Raw genomic sequence first — 14989 nt, 5'->3', positions numbered from 1 at the left:
TGGAACCTCTGAGCATGCAGCCCCAACATTCCTCAATCAAAAATATTCAAGGGCCAAATCCATCCATCTGTGTGTGCTTTGGCAGTGGAGTACACTGACAGCAGACGTCTGTCTTTTGGTTCCAACCCCAGTTTACAATCACCTCACTTAACAATTAAATATATAAAGTCACAGCCCATTGTCCTCATGTCAGATTAATGCATTACATCTTTCTCCTTTCGGATTGATGCCGCCAGACTTTCCAATGTGGAAACGACTGATTATTACAGTTTTTAGGGTTTTTTTTTTCTTTTAATTTTCAAGTCAGTGAACCAGGCAATCACCGACACTGCCCGTGCATTATGGGCCTAATTCTGCAGAGGTCTGACAAACCTGCCCAGAGACAGAAGATTAAGCTATTCCAAATTACCCAGACGGAGGCAAGCCCAGATTGGGCTCTCTGGGACAGAGGCGGGGGTGGGGGGACCTTTCATTTCTGCCCTTTGGAGACCTCCAAGACTAAACAGTTTAGGCCACATCTTGAAGAAAATTGCTTTATCCTTTCACCTTTAAGTGGATTCCGGTGCAATCAGTTGATTTGGGAGCACACGGAGGTCAGCACGCACACGCCAGGATGGGGGTGGGGGATTGTGGGCAGAGTCGCGGAAAGACAGGCGGCAAGTAAAATAAAGGAGGATGTAAAAGCCAGGGCGGCCAGTTTGTAACCTCTAACATCTGTTGCCAAATAGGAGGGTACACGGGAAAGTATTCGAACCAGGGATGGGGGAGTGAAGTGGAGAAGGAGATCGGGTGGGGAAGACTTTCAAAGGTTGTAACTGTGACAAACCAGGATGCTAGCCCCTCTCAGATGTCGCAGGAGGAAGTGAAAGAGGGAGGGAAGAGGAAGAGAGAGGGAGGAAGAGGTCAGGTCTCCAATCCCCATAACTAGAAGACACTCAAATGCTTGCAGATGGGATGCAAGGAAGGGTAGAGGTGGAGAGTAAATTGCATCTGGCTGCCTGGGAGCACAGCACAGAGGAAACTGGTTTTACTCATGCTGGTAAACCCCCTTGCTGAGAGTACCTCCAACTCCAGCCGGCTGGTAGGGAGGGGCCCTAAAATCAGAGAAGCTCCCTCTACCCAGGTTCCTAGTCTTAGCTTCACTACCCTTGGCTTGGCATGATTTCATGAACCCTCTCCCCTCATTGTGACGGTCCTGACATCCGAAACTTGCATGCTGAGAACAGATACCAAGGGAGAAATGCCCATGCTTTCTCATGGCAGTAGGAAAAGTGTTTCGTCCTACTCTGGCCTGAGTGAGAACCAGACATTGACTCAGGTGGCCAATTTCTACATTGCTATTATTTGGGAGGCACTAGATTTGGATTGTTCGAAAGCCTTTTATCATTCAGTTCCAGCAACCACATTCAAACCTCCTCACTCTGTTCTCCCAGCACAGTGAATAGTTTGCCTCCACCTTCCCCTTTTGCCACTTCTCTCTTTTTTCCTTTTTTTTTTTTTTTTTTTTTATCATGATCAGGAAGTTTTCACAGCGACTTCCAATGCTTAAGAGACCAGAGACTAAACTTACATCAGCATCAGTTAGGATGCCTTCAGACGCAATTAACAGAAAAGCCAGCTCACCTTGCATTAAACCTTGGAGATGTTTAATTTGGACATCTTCAGACATCTGTAGACAGGCGGTTGCTTTCCAGGTTTGGGGCAGCCACTCCACTGGACATCAAGGTAAGCCCTCCCCATTCATCTACTCCCCCAAGCTCAACGCATTCACTTCCCTTCCTGTTCATCAACTCATGCCTTCAAAATGGTAGCCACAGCTCCAAGCATCATGAGCTCAGTCAGAGGTAGAAAGTCTAGGAGAGAGGCGAGGCCTTTTTCTAGAATCACTTTCTCCTTCGATTAACAAATAACCAACATTTCTAGAGTCATCATAGCCTCCATCCAAGTCTCATTGATTAGAATTGGGTCACAGGCTCACTTTTAGAGAACAGTCCAAAGCAGGGGCAAAATCTGTTTGTATGAAATAAAGGGAATGGCTGCTGGGAAGACAATCACAGTATCTCCTCATCAGCTCACCCCCAGGTATTTTCTTTCAGTGTCCTAATCTGATGAATAGTTCAGCAAGCAGCATCCACGTCACTTATTAATCAAGCCATCTCTGGATCCTCCCTGTCCTTCACTCACTCCTTCCCCAAGTCCTGGCCTGTATACCCCTCTTTGACCCTCAAAAATCTCTCCTATGATACTGGACACACAGCAGGTACTCAATAAATGGCAATATTCATTTTGCTGCCCCTACAGTCCTGCAGCCCTAGAACCAAATTAGCAAACTAGAAAATTTCCTTTGAGAAACTCAACTTTCTAGGCTCCAGTCATTATTTCAGAACAGACTACTGGTTAAATGAGCAGGTATTGGAATCATACAACCTGGATTCAAATCTCTGCCCTGCTGTGCCTTAGCTATTATGGCCCTGGGCAACCTGATAAGACACTCTGAACCCCAGTTTTCTCATCTATAAAAGGGAAATAATTATACTCCGTACTTCCTAGGGTAGCTGTGATGGTGAAGTATGATGATGGATCTAAGTACTTAGCACAGTGTCTGGTACATGGGAAGGGATGAGCAAATGCCTGCTACACTTGCTACCATTTCCCAAATGGTAAAGCCCATTGTCAATGAGCTTTATCTTCCACTGCCCCACCAAGTCAGACTCACCTCAGGAACTTTTCTTCCATCCTGATTTCGATGGAAGTTTCCCTGCCCAACCCCATCCTCAGGACACAGGGCACTCTAGGAAGATTTAGAGAGCCACTGGCTTCCCCTTGCGAAGTGGTGATCATACCCCAGTCCTCACGAGTCCTGGGGCCAGCCCGAAGCCTCAGGAATTGGGTCTGACTTCTAGTGGTTTAGATGGAAATCAGGCAAGAGACTTCTCAGCAGCTTCTTTTATATTTATTTCTGGTCAGATCAAAGGTCCTGTCCACAACCTGTCTTGATGTCTTAATTCCTGTTTTTCTTAACTAAATTTTTTTTTCCTGGATGGTGTTCACTCCAAATAAGCTATTGAAAGGCCCTCTGGGAGTAAGAGAGACAGAGAGAGAGACTGAGTGGGAGGAATTTAGTTATGTCTTGCTATAAATAAGTGTATAGAATTATACAGATCTTGATGGCCGGAGATCAGTCACTTATTTTCATGGTAGGAAAAAGGCAAGCTTGGGGTTATTTCTGGATTCCTAGTGGTGTTCAAACTCACAAGGACACCCAGTAAAGACTGGCTTGATAAAATTCTAACAGGGATCATTTATTGAAAGAGAGTATTAACTGTAATTAAGGACATGAAATTTGGAGTCTGCCATCCTGTAAATACGAGCTTGACCACTTACTAACTGTGTAACCTTGGAAAAGTGACCTCACCACTCTGCCTCAGTTTCCACATCTGTAAAATGGGGACAATAATAACACAACCTCATGGACTTGTTAGGAAGATTAAATGAGTTGATAAATGTAAAGTGCTTAGAACAGTGCCTGGCACACAGTCAGCAAATATGAGTTTATTAATACCTATTGAACAGGTATTGGGCATACATTATTGTGTGTTCAATCCATACAACAGTCTTTCATGACAATGTTGCCATCTATAGATCTAATCCACTCATAAATCATTTTGCAAGACAGGAACTAGAGAAGCAGAGAGACTTGAGTAATTTGGCTACAGGTACTAAGTAGCAGAATCAGAGTTCATAACCAGGTTTGCCTGATTGCCAAAAGAAGCTCTTCACACTCTGCCTCACCTGGTTAACCAGGACCAGCTATGTCAACAAGATAACCAGCAGGATGCCATCTCTTTACTGAGAGCAGATGGAGCAAGGCTCACCTTGCCTGCTTAACTTTGATGGGGGTTACCCCAAGCATACAAATGAGTTGCTTTAAGCACCTCACGGCCAAAGATATGAATCACTCCTTGCCCATCATCTCTAGCTCCCTGATGATGTTTGCAGGCAAGCTTCGGGCCTGTGTAAACGTGAAGTTGGTCAGGCCACAAGCCAAGTCTGCAAGTAGCACAAGGAGCGACTGACTGCACAATCAGTGAGAGTTTTGGACAATTTACCAGTTCAGGAAAACTACACCTACAACAAACTGATTGCACCACCTTGGTTAGAACGAGCATCCACTGCCTCTACCACTCATGGAAGTGCTGGAGTTGACATCTAGGAAAACATCAAGGCTCCTGGGGACTTAGGGAGAGGGCACGCTGGTGTATTTACACGTCCCTTGATAAAAATACAGCCCAAAAGACATGTTTACCACTGAACTTCGAAACCATTCTGAAGATATCAGTCAGTCTTCTACTGCAGTCAAAATAGACCTTTGAAGACTTCTCGGAGAATTTAAAATCTTGAAGGGTCTCAGTGTTCTCTCTGGGAATGTCAAAGATATTTGTCAGAACTGGACAGGGCAGTGATGAAGCAGCCTGGGATGCTTCCTATACCCAGCAAAAAAAAAGGCTTTGTTTTGTTTTCTTTCTTTTCTTTCCCTAATTTCTTATATGAGCATGTTCCCTGTGATTTGTTTTTTTCCCTCTTAAAAGGTTTCTTTGGCCACCTGTGTTCCCATGGAAATAGCAGCAATGCACATTTATTGAGCAAGCCCTATAGCTAAAAAAAAGTGCGAATCCCTTTGTATGTGTCATCCCCTTTAAATTCACAACATTCCAGGCCAGGTGAGGTGTCTCCCACCTGTAATTCCAGCCCTTTGGGAGGCCAAGGCAGGAGGATCACTTGAGGCCAGGAGTTTTGAGGCCACTCTAGGCAAAAAATCAAGATGTTATCTCTACAAAAAGTACAAAAATTAGCCAGGCATGGTGTCATCTGCCTGTAGTCCCAGCTACTCAGGAAGCTGAAGCAGGAAGATTGCTTGAGTACAGAAAGTCAAGACTGTAGTGAGCTATGATCGCATCACTGCACTCCAGCCTGGGTGACAAGAGTCAGATCCTATCTCTTTAAAAAAGAATGTGCAGCATACCTGTGAGTTGGTACTAATGGGTAATTGTGCCCATTTTACAAATCAAAATGCCAAGGCACTTGCTCAGTGTCAACTCACTGCATGAATGGAGGTGCTAGGTTTGGAATCAACACCTATCTCCAAAGCCCATGTTCCTACCCTCTGCTATCCTGTCTCCTAACACTTTGTTTAGATTTGTTTTTAAAAGTGCCTAACACAATATATCAGAATTTTTCCTACTATGCGTCTGTTTCATTTGGTAACAGTAAAGTTAATGCTAACCACCATGTATTAAATAAGCACTTACATATATCACGTACTGTGCAGGTGAATGTATACACATTTTCTCTGATCCTGCTGACAGTCCTGTGAGTTGGGTGTCAGATGCTCCATTATACAGATGAGCAAACAAGTTCAGAGAGGTTAAGTGTGTGGCCCCAGGCTAAGGAGCTGGTGACGGTAGAGCCAGTTTTATGAATCAGGTTTGATGGGCCCAAAGCCCATGTGCTTTGTCCTGTGCCTTAGCAACTCCCACTGGCTGTCAGCTTATCAAGGGCTGGGCTGGCATTTTATGTTCTTAATGTCTCTGCAACCCAGCAAAGTGTCTGGCTGTGAACTAGGTGAAGTGCAAAAAAAAAAAAAAAAGGTTGAATCAAGGGACCAAGTCAGTCATCCCAGTGCTCTGCTAAATATAGAGTTTAAAATACAAGCTGGTGCAAAAACAAGGCGAAAAAAAGAAGTTTATTTTTTAATGGATCAATTAGAGAAAGTTGAAAATAAGGAGTTATGCTCATCTCTTATATGCAAATGACTGAGTCCTGGATATGTATTGGAGCCCAGCAAATACCTGTTGAATGAATACACTCATATAAAGAGATCAACACTCAGATATTTAGTAGGCATCTCAAACTTGCTATTTCCACAACTATACTGAATATCGTCCCTGCATAACCACTCCTTCCGCCATCTACCCCATTTCCATAATTGCAAACTCTATCCTTCTCATCATCCTCAACTCCTCTTTCTCTCACCCCACATTAATCCAGCAGCAAGTCCTACCTGCTCTACTTTCAGAGTATCACCTGAAATCTGACCACGTCTCACCTCCCCCGCAGCTACCTCCCTGGTCCAAGCCACCATCACCTCTCACTCGGGATGTGGCACCAACCTTCTTACTGGTCACTCTGTGGCATCCCGTATTCTCCACTTCACAGCCAGAGGGATTCTGTTACATCCTAAACCAGACCATGTCACTCCTCTATTCAAAATGAGCAGCATGCTCCAACCTCATGACATTTGCACTACAGCCCCGTCTGCTTGGAATTCTCTGCTACAGAAATCTGCAAGGCATACTCCCTCATTCCCTTCCTTAAGGCCACTGCTCTGCCATCTGTCACCTTCTCAGTGAGCCTTCTCTGAATACCCTTTATCAAATAGAACCCTCTCCACTACCCCAGCACCCAGCCATCTCTATCTTCCTTCACCTGCTTTCTTTTTCCCCATAGTCATGTTTCATTTGTATCTATTTAACACCTGTGATGTACCAGCACATAAACTTCACAAGGGCAGAAGTATGTCTGTCCCAACGAAATCCTAGGCACCCAGAACAATTCTGGCAAGGAGCAAATATTTGCTAAATGAATGGTTTCTCTTTGCTCTGGAATGTGTAAGGATTAGTCCAGAAGAGTACACTATTACTGAGATCAAAGTTGTTCCATATAACTTTCTAGAATGATGGAAATGTTCTACATCTGCTTTATTCATCCAATACAATAGCTACCAGTCGCTATGTGGTTAGGAGCACTTGAAATGTGTGTAGGACAACTGAGGAATTAAATTTTTTGTAAATTCATAGACTTCACTTTTTAGAGCAGTTTTAGGTTTACAGAAACACTGAGCAGAAAGTATAGAGAAAAGACAGTATTTTTTATTTTATTTTGTTTTAGTTTATCTAAATAGCCATATGTGGCTAGTGGCTACCATATTGGCCAGAAGTGACTTAGACTGAGACTAGGAAGGAAGGTTCCTTTCTCCCTCACCGCCTGTGTGTGCATCAGTCCCAGGAGGGAGCCTGTGGAAGTCCCGCCAGGTTTTCCTCCTAAGGACTCACCAGGGCCCCAAAGGCAGAATCAGCCTTCCAAGCAGACAAGTTTGCAGATCAAACTCTAGGAAAGAAGGAAGCAGACAGTGCAGCATAGAGAATCTCCATTGAAGATATGCCAGTTGCTAAGAGACGCCCCTGGCCAACTCACGTACATGTACGTCTTCTGATGAATGAGCCTTAGTGGGCCCCATCTAACTCATCTTCTTCCCACATCCTCACCCCCTTCCACTCCTATATGCTCTTCCTTTCATCTCTCCTCATCATCCCTGGGGCCCAAAATTGTTTCCTGTGCTTTACAGCTGGGCTAAGGGACACCTTGGGCCCTTCTGCTCAAATCTGGCTTTTGGTTTCCATAACAACCAGTAAAGCACACAGCACTAAATACAACAAAGATTTCTCTCTCTCTCTCTCTCTATATATATATATATATAAATGTATATATAAATATAGATAGAGAGTGCACACATCTATATATATTCACACACATATATACAGCACACACATGAATGAATGCAGACATACACACACACAGACACACACACATATATATATATATTCACTCACATATTTAAGGGTAAAGTGCAAGAAGGGTAGGAGGACTGAAGTCCAAAAAAGAAAGTAAATAAATCTTGACAACAAATAGAGACCATTCTAGGGAAGAGCAAAGGGACATGGAGCTGCCTATAATTAGCAGCTGCCACATCCCAAAACAAAATCAGACTTTCAGGCCTTGCAGCTTTGTTGTCATAGAAATGGGGCCCAAGATCCATCAGGCTGTCTTCCTAAAGTGATTCCGTCCCTGACCATGCCCACATCAAAGGGAGCCTCCCCAAGTTTCTTTGTGTTGTAGATGATACCCAGGACCCTAACATGTCTCCAAAGGGGGCAGGCAAGGAAAGGAAAAGAGCCAGTAGAAAAAAATTCAGGAGCGTCTCAATCCAGACATATTGGCTTCTCATGAGATACAGCAGGAGAAGGATTTAGCCAAGTAGCATCTTGGGGACTTTCTATCCCGTGGATGTGTTTACTGATTATTGGAGGCTGCCACTGGTCACTTTTTTTACATTTGTTTTTATTCTTTTTTCCTACACATTACAAACAAGCTTCCAGTCATATTGTTCTTACAGTTTTACTTCCTATTTTTACCCATTTAATACTAGAAAGTAAATGTTGCCACATGTTACATATATTTTTGCATAGCTGTCTCTATCAGTCAGGCTCCAGGCTAGAGACAGATAGCACACAGTTATTTTAAGAGAGTGATGTGGTTTGGATTTCTCTTCCCACCCTAATCTCATGTTGAATTGTAATCTCCAATGTTGGGGGTGGGGCTTCCTGGGGGGCGATTGGATCATGGGAGTGGTTTCCCCCTTGCTGTTCTCGTGATAGCAAGTGAGTTCTCATGAGATCTGGTTGTTTCAAAGTGTGTAGCACCTCCCCCTTTACTCTCTCTTCCTCCTACTCCAGCCATGTAAGACATGGCTTCCCCTTCAACTTCTGCTATGATCGTAAGTTTCCTGAGGCCTCCCCAGCCGTGTTACCTGTACATCCTGCAGAACTATGAGCCAATTAAACCTCTTTTCTTTATAAATTACCCAATCTCAGGTAGTTGTTTATAGCAATGCCAGAACGAACTAATACCAAGAGAGAATGTAACATAAGGAATTGTTCAGCAGGTAGTAGAGGAGAATCTTATGTATCATGTCAAAATTAATTTTACTATCTCCTGGAGGTGGCTAGCTCATTGACTGTCACCCCAAAATTTGCTAACTCACCAGTAGCAGGAGAAGGATAAAGTTTTCTCTGCAATGTGAATCATCCTGCATGGCTTATTGATCAATCACAGTAAAGCAAAAAGACATATAAGGCATAATGAGCTATCATCAAAATAGCCACTTGAGAAGCAATGTCCACACCTATGACCAGAGAACAAAGGAACAATGTTGGTACCATTAAACTTGATTTGTAAGACTAAAGGTAGGCACAGCATAGCAGAGACCCAGACTTCTGAAAATAAGGCACTATCTGGATGGTTTACTGGAATCCTTGAGGAAGCCCAGTGACATTAGTTCTGATAGAGTGGAAAACGGCAAAGTAGATTCGAAAGCTGCTACTGAAAGTAATCTTTCGAACAGGAAGAAGCAAGACTCTTCTTTTCCTCCAGGCTTCTCATTTGTTTTTCACACCCACCTACTGGCACAACTTTTCACAGAAAAGTGGGTGCACAGTCTTATCCCCAGGATCACAAAGCCAAGCATAGAAGGATGGGATTGAAAATGAGAGGCAATAGCTCGTCATTAAGTGGATGTTACATGCTTTAACCAGTCCCCCATGTTGAACATTTAGGTTGTCTCTAACTCTTTGGTGTTATAAGTTGGGTTTCAGTAGGGCATCTTCTTCATCAATAAAATATTATTTCCTCATAACTTATTCCCCAAAGTGGAATTAATTTGCTAAACATTATGGGCATTTTTAAGGTTCTTGATACCTATGACCAAAACGTTTCCCTTAAAACTATCAACTTCAGTTCTGTCCATCAATAAGCATTCTAAATCTAAATCCATTATCGTGAAATTACTTTAATTTATTGATGCAATCCTTTCAGGTCCCCAAAACTTAACTGCCTTTCTCTGCTTATCACCAGCCCATGGTACGCATTTCTCTTCTCTGAATCTGCATAATATGGTCACTCTTATTCATTTGCCACTCACTTGATTCTCTGTGATCCTACTTTTCTTATTTCTCTAACTAGTCAGCCAAGCATACTGTTGTTAAGAGAGAGGACTCTGAGGCAGACTACCAATTTCCATACTAGGTTTCAACGTGTACTGGCTGTGTGACTGCAGGCAAATAACTGATTCTCTCTAAGCCCCACTTTCTTGTCAATATAATGAAAAGAAATAGTTCTATGTACTTCAGAGGATTATGAGGCTCAAATATGGTAATGCAAGGAATCTGAGATATAGCGTGATTTCAGTAAATGATACCTATGGCTGTTGTAATTTTTGATATTATTCTTATTAGACAGTAAACTCATTGAGGGCAAGAATCATGTCTTAGAATTCTTTTCTATCTCTTTTCTTATCTTAGCAACCTTTAATTAGATTTTAAGAAACTGACACTCAGACAAGTTAGCTTAAGATAACTTAGGCAAGGAGGGTTTATCATAAAATTGAGGAATCTCAACAAACCCAATTTTAAGAAGCAGAATGCAATTCTATGGGACCATCAGTCCTTCTCTTATGGGTCATGTGTTTGCTCATCTCTGCTATATCACACTTTGATTTCTCTTCCCTTGACCACCAGGTTACTTTACACACTTGCTCCTTTTTCTGCATGCTATCAGCCATCAGGAGACATTGGGTCCAACCATGCATGACCTTACAGACTCTTTGTCCTTAGTCCCATGTCTCTTAACTTAATTCCTGAAAAGAAAAAAAAAAAAAAAAAGATTGACTTGAGTTGTGCCTATAAACTATCACTGGCCCAATCAGATAAGGCCAGGGATCACAGATCACCGGGCACAATTATGACTACCTCAGTTTACTGCTTCAGGAAGGGTGGGAAAACGCTCTTCAGGGGAGCTAATTGACATGCCTACTTCTGTCATGCCTTATCCAGAACACCGAGGGAGCCAACACAGTTAGATTGCTTGGGAGTAGCTAAAAACAAAAAGAAGCAAGGCCTCTCAACAATCAGCACACAGATCTCAACAGCTGGCTTGGAGTCCCAGTGGAAGACCTGTCCTTGGCCACTGGCAGCAGGACCACCTGTCCATACCCCCGGGAAGAGGACCACCTGCAGATGCCAGCAATAGGCCCACCAACCTGCAGACCCTGGCACCAAGCCCTCCCACCTGTGGGTCCAAGTACCAGGCCCACTTGCCTGTCTGTGGCCCTCAGCAGAAGACTTGTTCACCCAAAGACCCTGTTGGCAGCAAGTTTACCTGCAGAGGCCAGCAGCGGACCCACACATAGACCCAGGCACCAAGTCCATCTGCCCACCCACCTGTGGATCCTGGAAGTGGGCCCCTCTGTGGTCTCCACCAAACAGCTCACTCAGAATCTTTGGCCAGGCTGACTAATAAAGGGCCTTCCATGCCAGACTGTAATGACCGAAAGAGGTGACTACTTCTTCAAAAGCACAATCACAAACACAAGGCTACAAGGATTACAAAGAATTAGGGAAATACTACCATAGAAATAAAATAAGTCTCTAGTAACAAATGCTAAAGAAATGAATATCTAAAGAAATGAGAATGTCAGGTGCCTGATGAAAAATTCCAAATTGTTGTCCTAAAGGAGCTTAGTGAACTGCAAGACAACACAGATAGACAACTAAATAAAATCAGAAAAGCAATACATAAGCAAAATGAGAAGTTCAACAAACATAAAGAAATAATTAAAAGGAACCAAACAGAAATTCTGGAGCTAAATAATACACTGACTGAACTGAAAAAATAAATGCAGAACTTCAACTGTAAATACAATCAAGTATTTGAGTTTAATCAGTGAACTCTAAGAGAAGCCATTTGAAATTATCCAGTCAAAGGAACAAAAAGCAAGAGTGAAAAGAGTGAAGAATATCTATGGGACTTTTGGGACACTATCAAACCAAAAAAAAATATGGATTATTAGAGTCCCAAAAGAAGAAGAGAAAGAGAAGGAAAGTTTATTTAAATAGATTATGACAAAAAACTTCCTACATCTGGTGAGAGAAATAGGCATCCAGATTCATGAAGCCTAAAGAATTCCATATAGGCTAATCCTAAAGAGATCTACACAAGACACATTAAAACTAAATTATAAAAAATCAAAGACAGAGAGAGGTTTGAAAACAACAAAAGAGGCTCATCATGTACAAGGAAATCTGCATGAGACTATCAGTAGATCCCTTAGCAGAAACCTTGCAGACCAAGAGACAGTAGAATGATATGTTCAAAGTATTTTTTAAAAAACTGCTAAAAAAGAATGCCACACCAAGATAAACTGTTCTTTAAAAGAGAAGGATTGATAAAGACTTTACCTGACAAGCAAAAACTGAGGTTTATCGCTTCTAGACCTGCCATAAAAAAAGTACTAAAAGTAGTTTCTTTAGTTGAAACAAAGGGAAGATTAACAGTAAAATAAAAGCATATGGAAGTATAAATTTCACTGGTAAAGGCAAACATATAGAAAATATAGGATAATATAATACTGTAATGGTGGTGCCCAAATCAGTTTTTAACTTTTATACCCTCATATAAAATTTAAAGGACAAAAGTATTAAGAGTAACTATAGCTACCAAAAATTGTTAATGGATACACAATAGAAAAGTAAGTAAATTATGACACCAATTATACAAAGTTGTGGCAGGGGGACAAAGTGTAGAGTTTTTATATGCAATTAAAGTTAGGTAGTATCAGCTTAAAATAGACTGTTACAATTATAAGATGTTTTATGCAAGCCTCATAGCAACCAAAAGGAAAAAAAGACTATTACAGATACAAAAAAGATAAAGAGAAAAGAATCAAAGTATATAGCTACAAAAACAAAATCACGAAAGAAGAAGCAAGTGAGGAAGGGAGGAGCAAAAGACCTACAAAACAAACAGAAAACAACAAATTTGGTAAAGTTCCAGGATACAAAATCAACGTAAAAAATCAATAGTCCTTCCATACACTAACAATAAACTATTCAAAAAGAAATTAAGAAAACAATTCCATTTACAATAGTATAAAAATAATACTTAGGAATAAAGTTAACCAAGATGGTAAAAGACTCATATAGTGAGAACTATAAAACATAGACGAGATGAATTAAAGCAAACACAAAAAAATGGAAAAATATTCCAAATTTACAGATCAAAAGATTTGTTATTGTTAAAGTACCCACACTAACCAAAGTTATCTACAGATTCAATGCCATCTCTATAAAAATTCCAATGGCATTTTCTTTCTATTTTTTTTATCAAAATAGAAAAACAATCCTAAAACTTAAAGGGAACCACAAAAGATCCCAAATAACCAAAGCAATTTTGAGCAAGAAAAATAAAACTGGAGACATCACAGTTCCTGATTTCAAAATATATTACAAAACTACATTAATCTAAACAATATGATATTGGCATAAAAATAGATATATAACCAAATAGAATAGAATCAAAGGCCCAGAAATAAACCTATCATGTATGGTCAGCTGATCTTTGACCAGGGTGTCAAAAATACACAATGGGGAAAGAACAGTTTCTTCAAGAAATAGTGCTGGGAAAACAGAATATCTACATGCAAAAGAATAAAACTGGACCACATTCATACAACATTCACAAAAATAATCTTGAAATGATTAAATATGTAGTCATAAGACCTGAAACTCTAGAGGAAAAGATAGAGGAACAGTGTCTTGATACTGGTCTTGGCAATTATTGCTTTAATATGACACTAAAAGGCAAAAAAAGCTCAAACACAAGTGGTGCTGTATCAAATGAAAAAGCTTCTACACAGCAAAGGAAGCAATCAACAAAATTAAAAGAAAGCAATCAACCAAATTACCTCTGGAACAGGAGAAAATATTTAGAATCCATATGTTTGATGAAAGGTCAATAGCTCAATACATAAGGAATGCTTACAAACTCTCCACACACACTCATATATAATATATATACACACGTCCATATATACATGTATATAATTTTTAAATGGCAATGTAACTGCATATACATTTTACTAAAAAAGATACACAAATGACCCAGAGATACATGAAAAGATGCTCAACATCACTAATCATCAGGGAAATAAACATCAAAACCACAATGAGCTATCACCTTACACCTGTTACATCTGCTTTGGCTATTATCCAAAACAGAAAAACAGTACAAGTGTTGGCACAGATGTGGAGAAAAGAAAGCCCAGGTGTACTGTTGTTGGGAATGTAAATTGGTACAGCCACTATAGAAAACAGTATGGAAGTTCTTTAAGAAATAAAAAGCAGAACTACCACATAATTTGCAATTCTCTTCTGAGTCTATGTCTAAAACAATTGAAATCAGAATCTCAAAGAGATATCTACACTTCCATGTTCATTGCAGCATTATTTACAATACCAAGTCATGGAAGCAATCTCAGTGTCCATCTATAAATGAATGGATGAAGAAAATGTTTTATTTTTACAAAATATTTTATATATATTCAAATATATATTAATATTATTTGGCCCTAATAAAGAAGAAAATACTGCTGTTTGCAACAGCATGGAAAAATCTGGCCCATCTACTTTACGATAGAATTAACATGTCAGTTGCTTACTATTGAGTAAAACTGTATATTACCTGCACTACACAGTGTAGGTAATTTATAGGCTATCAAGAAGTAGAAAATTCTTCAGGAAAAAGATGTAACATCTTCCTGGTATACAGTTTTACACTACACTGTTCAGGTAATTTATAGGCTATCAAGAAGTAGGGGAAGAACTTTTATCTTTTTTGGTCACCATGATACTCCCCATTCCTAGCACAAGATTGAGCACATTGCTGATTAACAAACCTATTGGGTAGAAGAATAAATAAACCAGTGAGTGAGTGAGTGAGTGAGTGAGTAATGGATGGATGGATGGATGGATGGATGGATGGATGGATGGATGGATGAATCATTAAGGAACTATGAGTATTCCATTTTGAGCAGCAGTGATTTAAAGTCTAGCCTGCTCACCCTCTCAATTCTCAGGGTAATTTTTTGTTTTTCCAGAGCTGAGGCAAATAGTATCCAAACCAAGGAAGAGCTGTGATACTCACCAATGACCTCCCAAAATATAGATATTCTTTCAAAGGAGGAACTGAACTGAGGTCCCATAGCACTATAATCCTCTGATTTCATAATATGAAAAGAAATAAATGTGGTTTACATATG

The sequence above is a fragment of the Hylobates moloch genome, unplaced genomic scaffold (genome assembly GCF_009828535.3).
Source record: "Hylobates moloch isolate HMO894 unplaced genomic scaffold, HMol_V3 SCAFFOLD_12, whole genome shotgun sequence".
Lineage (NCBI taxonomy): Eukaryota > Metazoa > Chordata > Mammalia > Primates > Hylobatidae > Hylobates > Hylobates moloch.
This window is presented reverse-complemented; position numbering follows the sequence as displayed.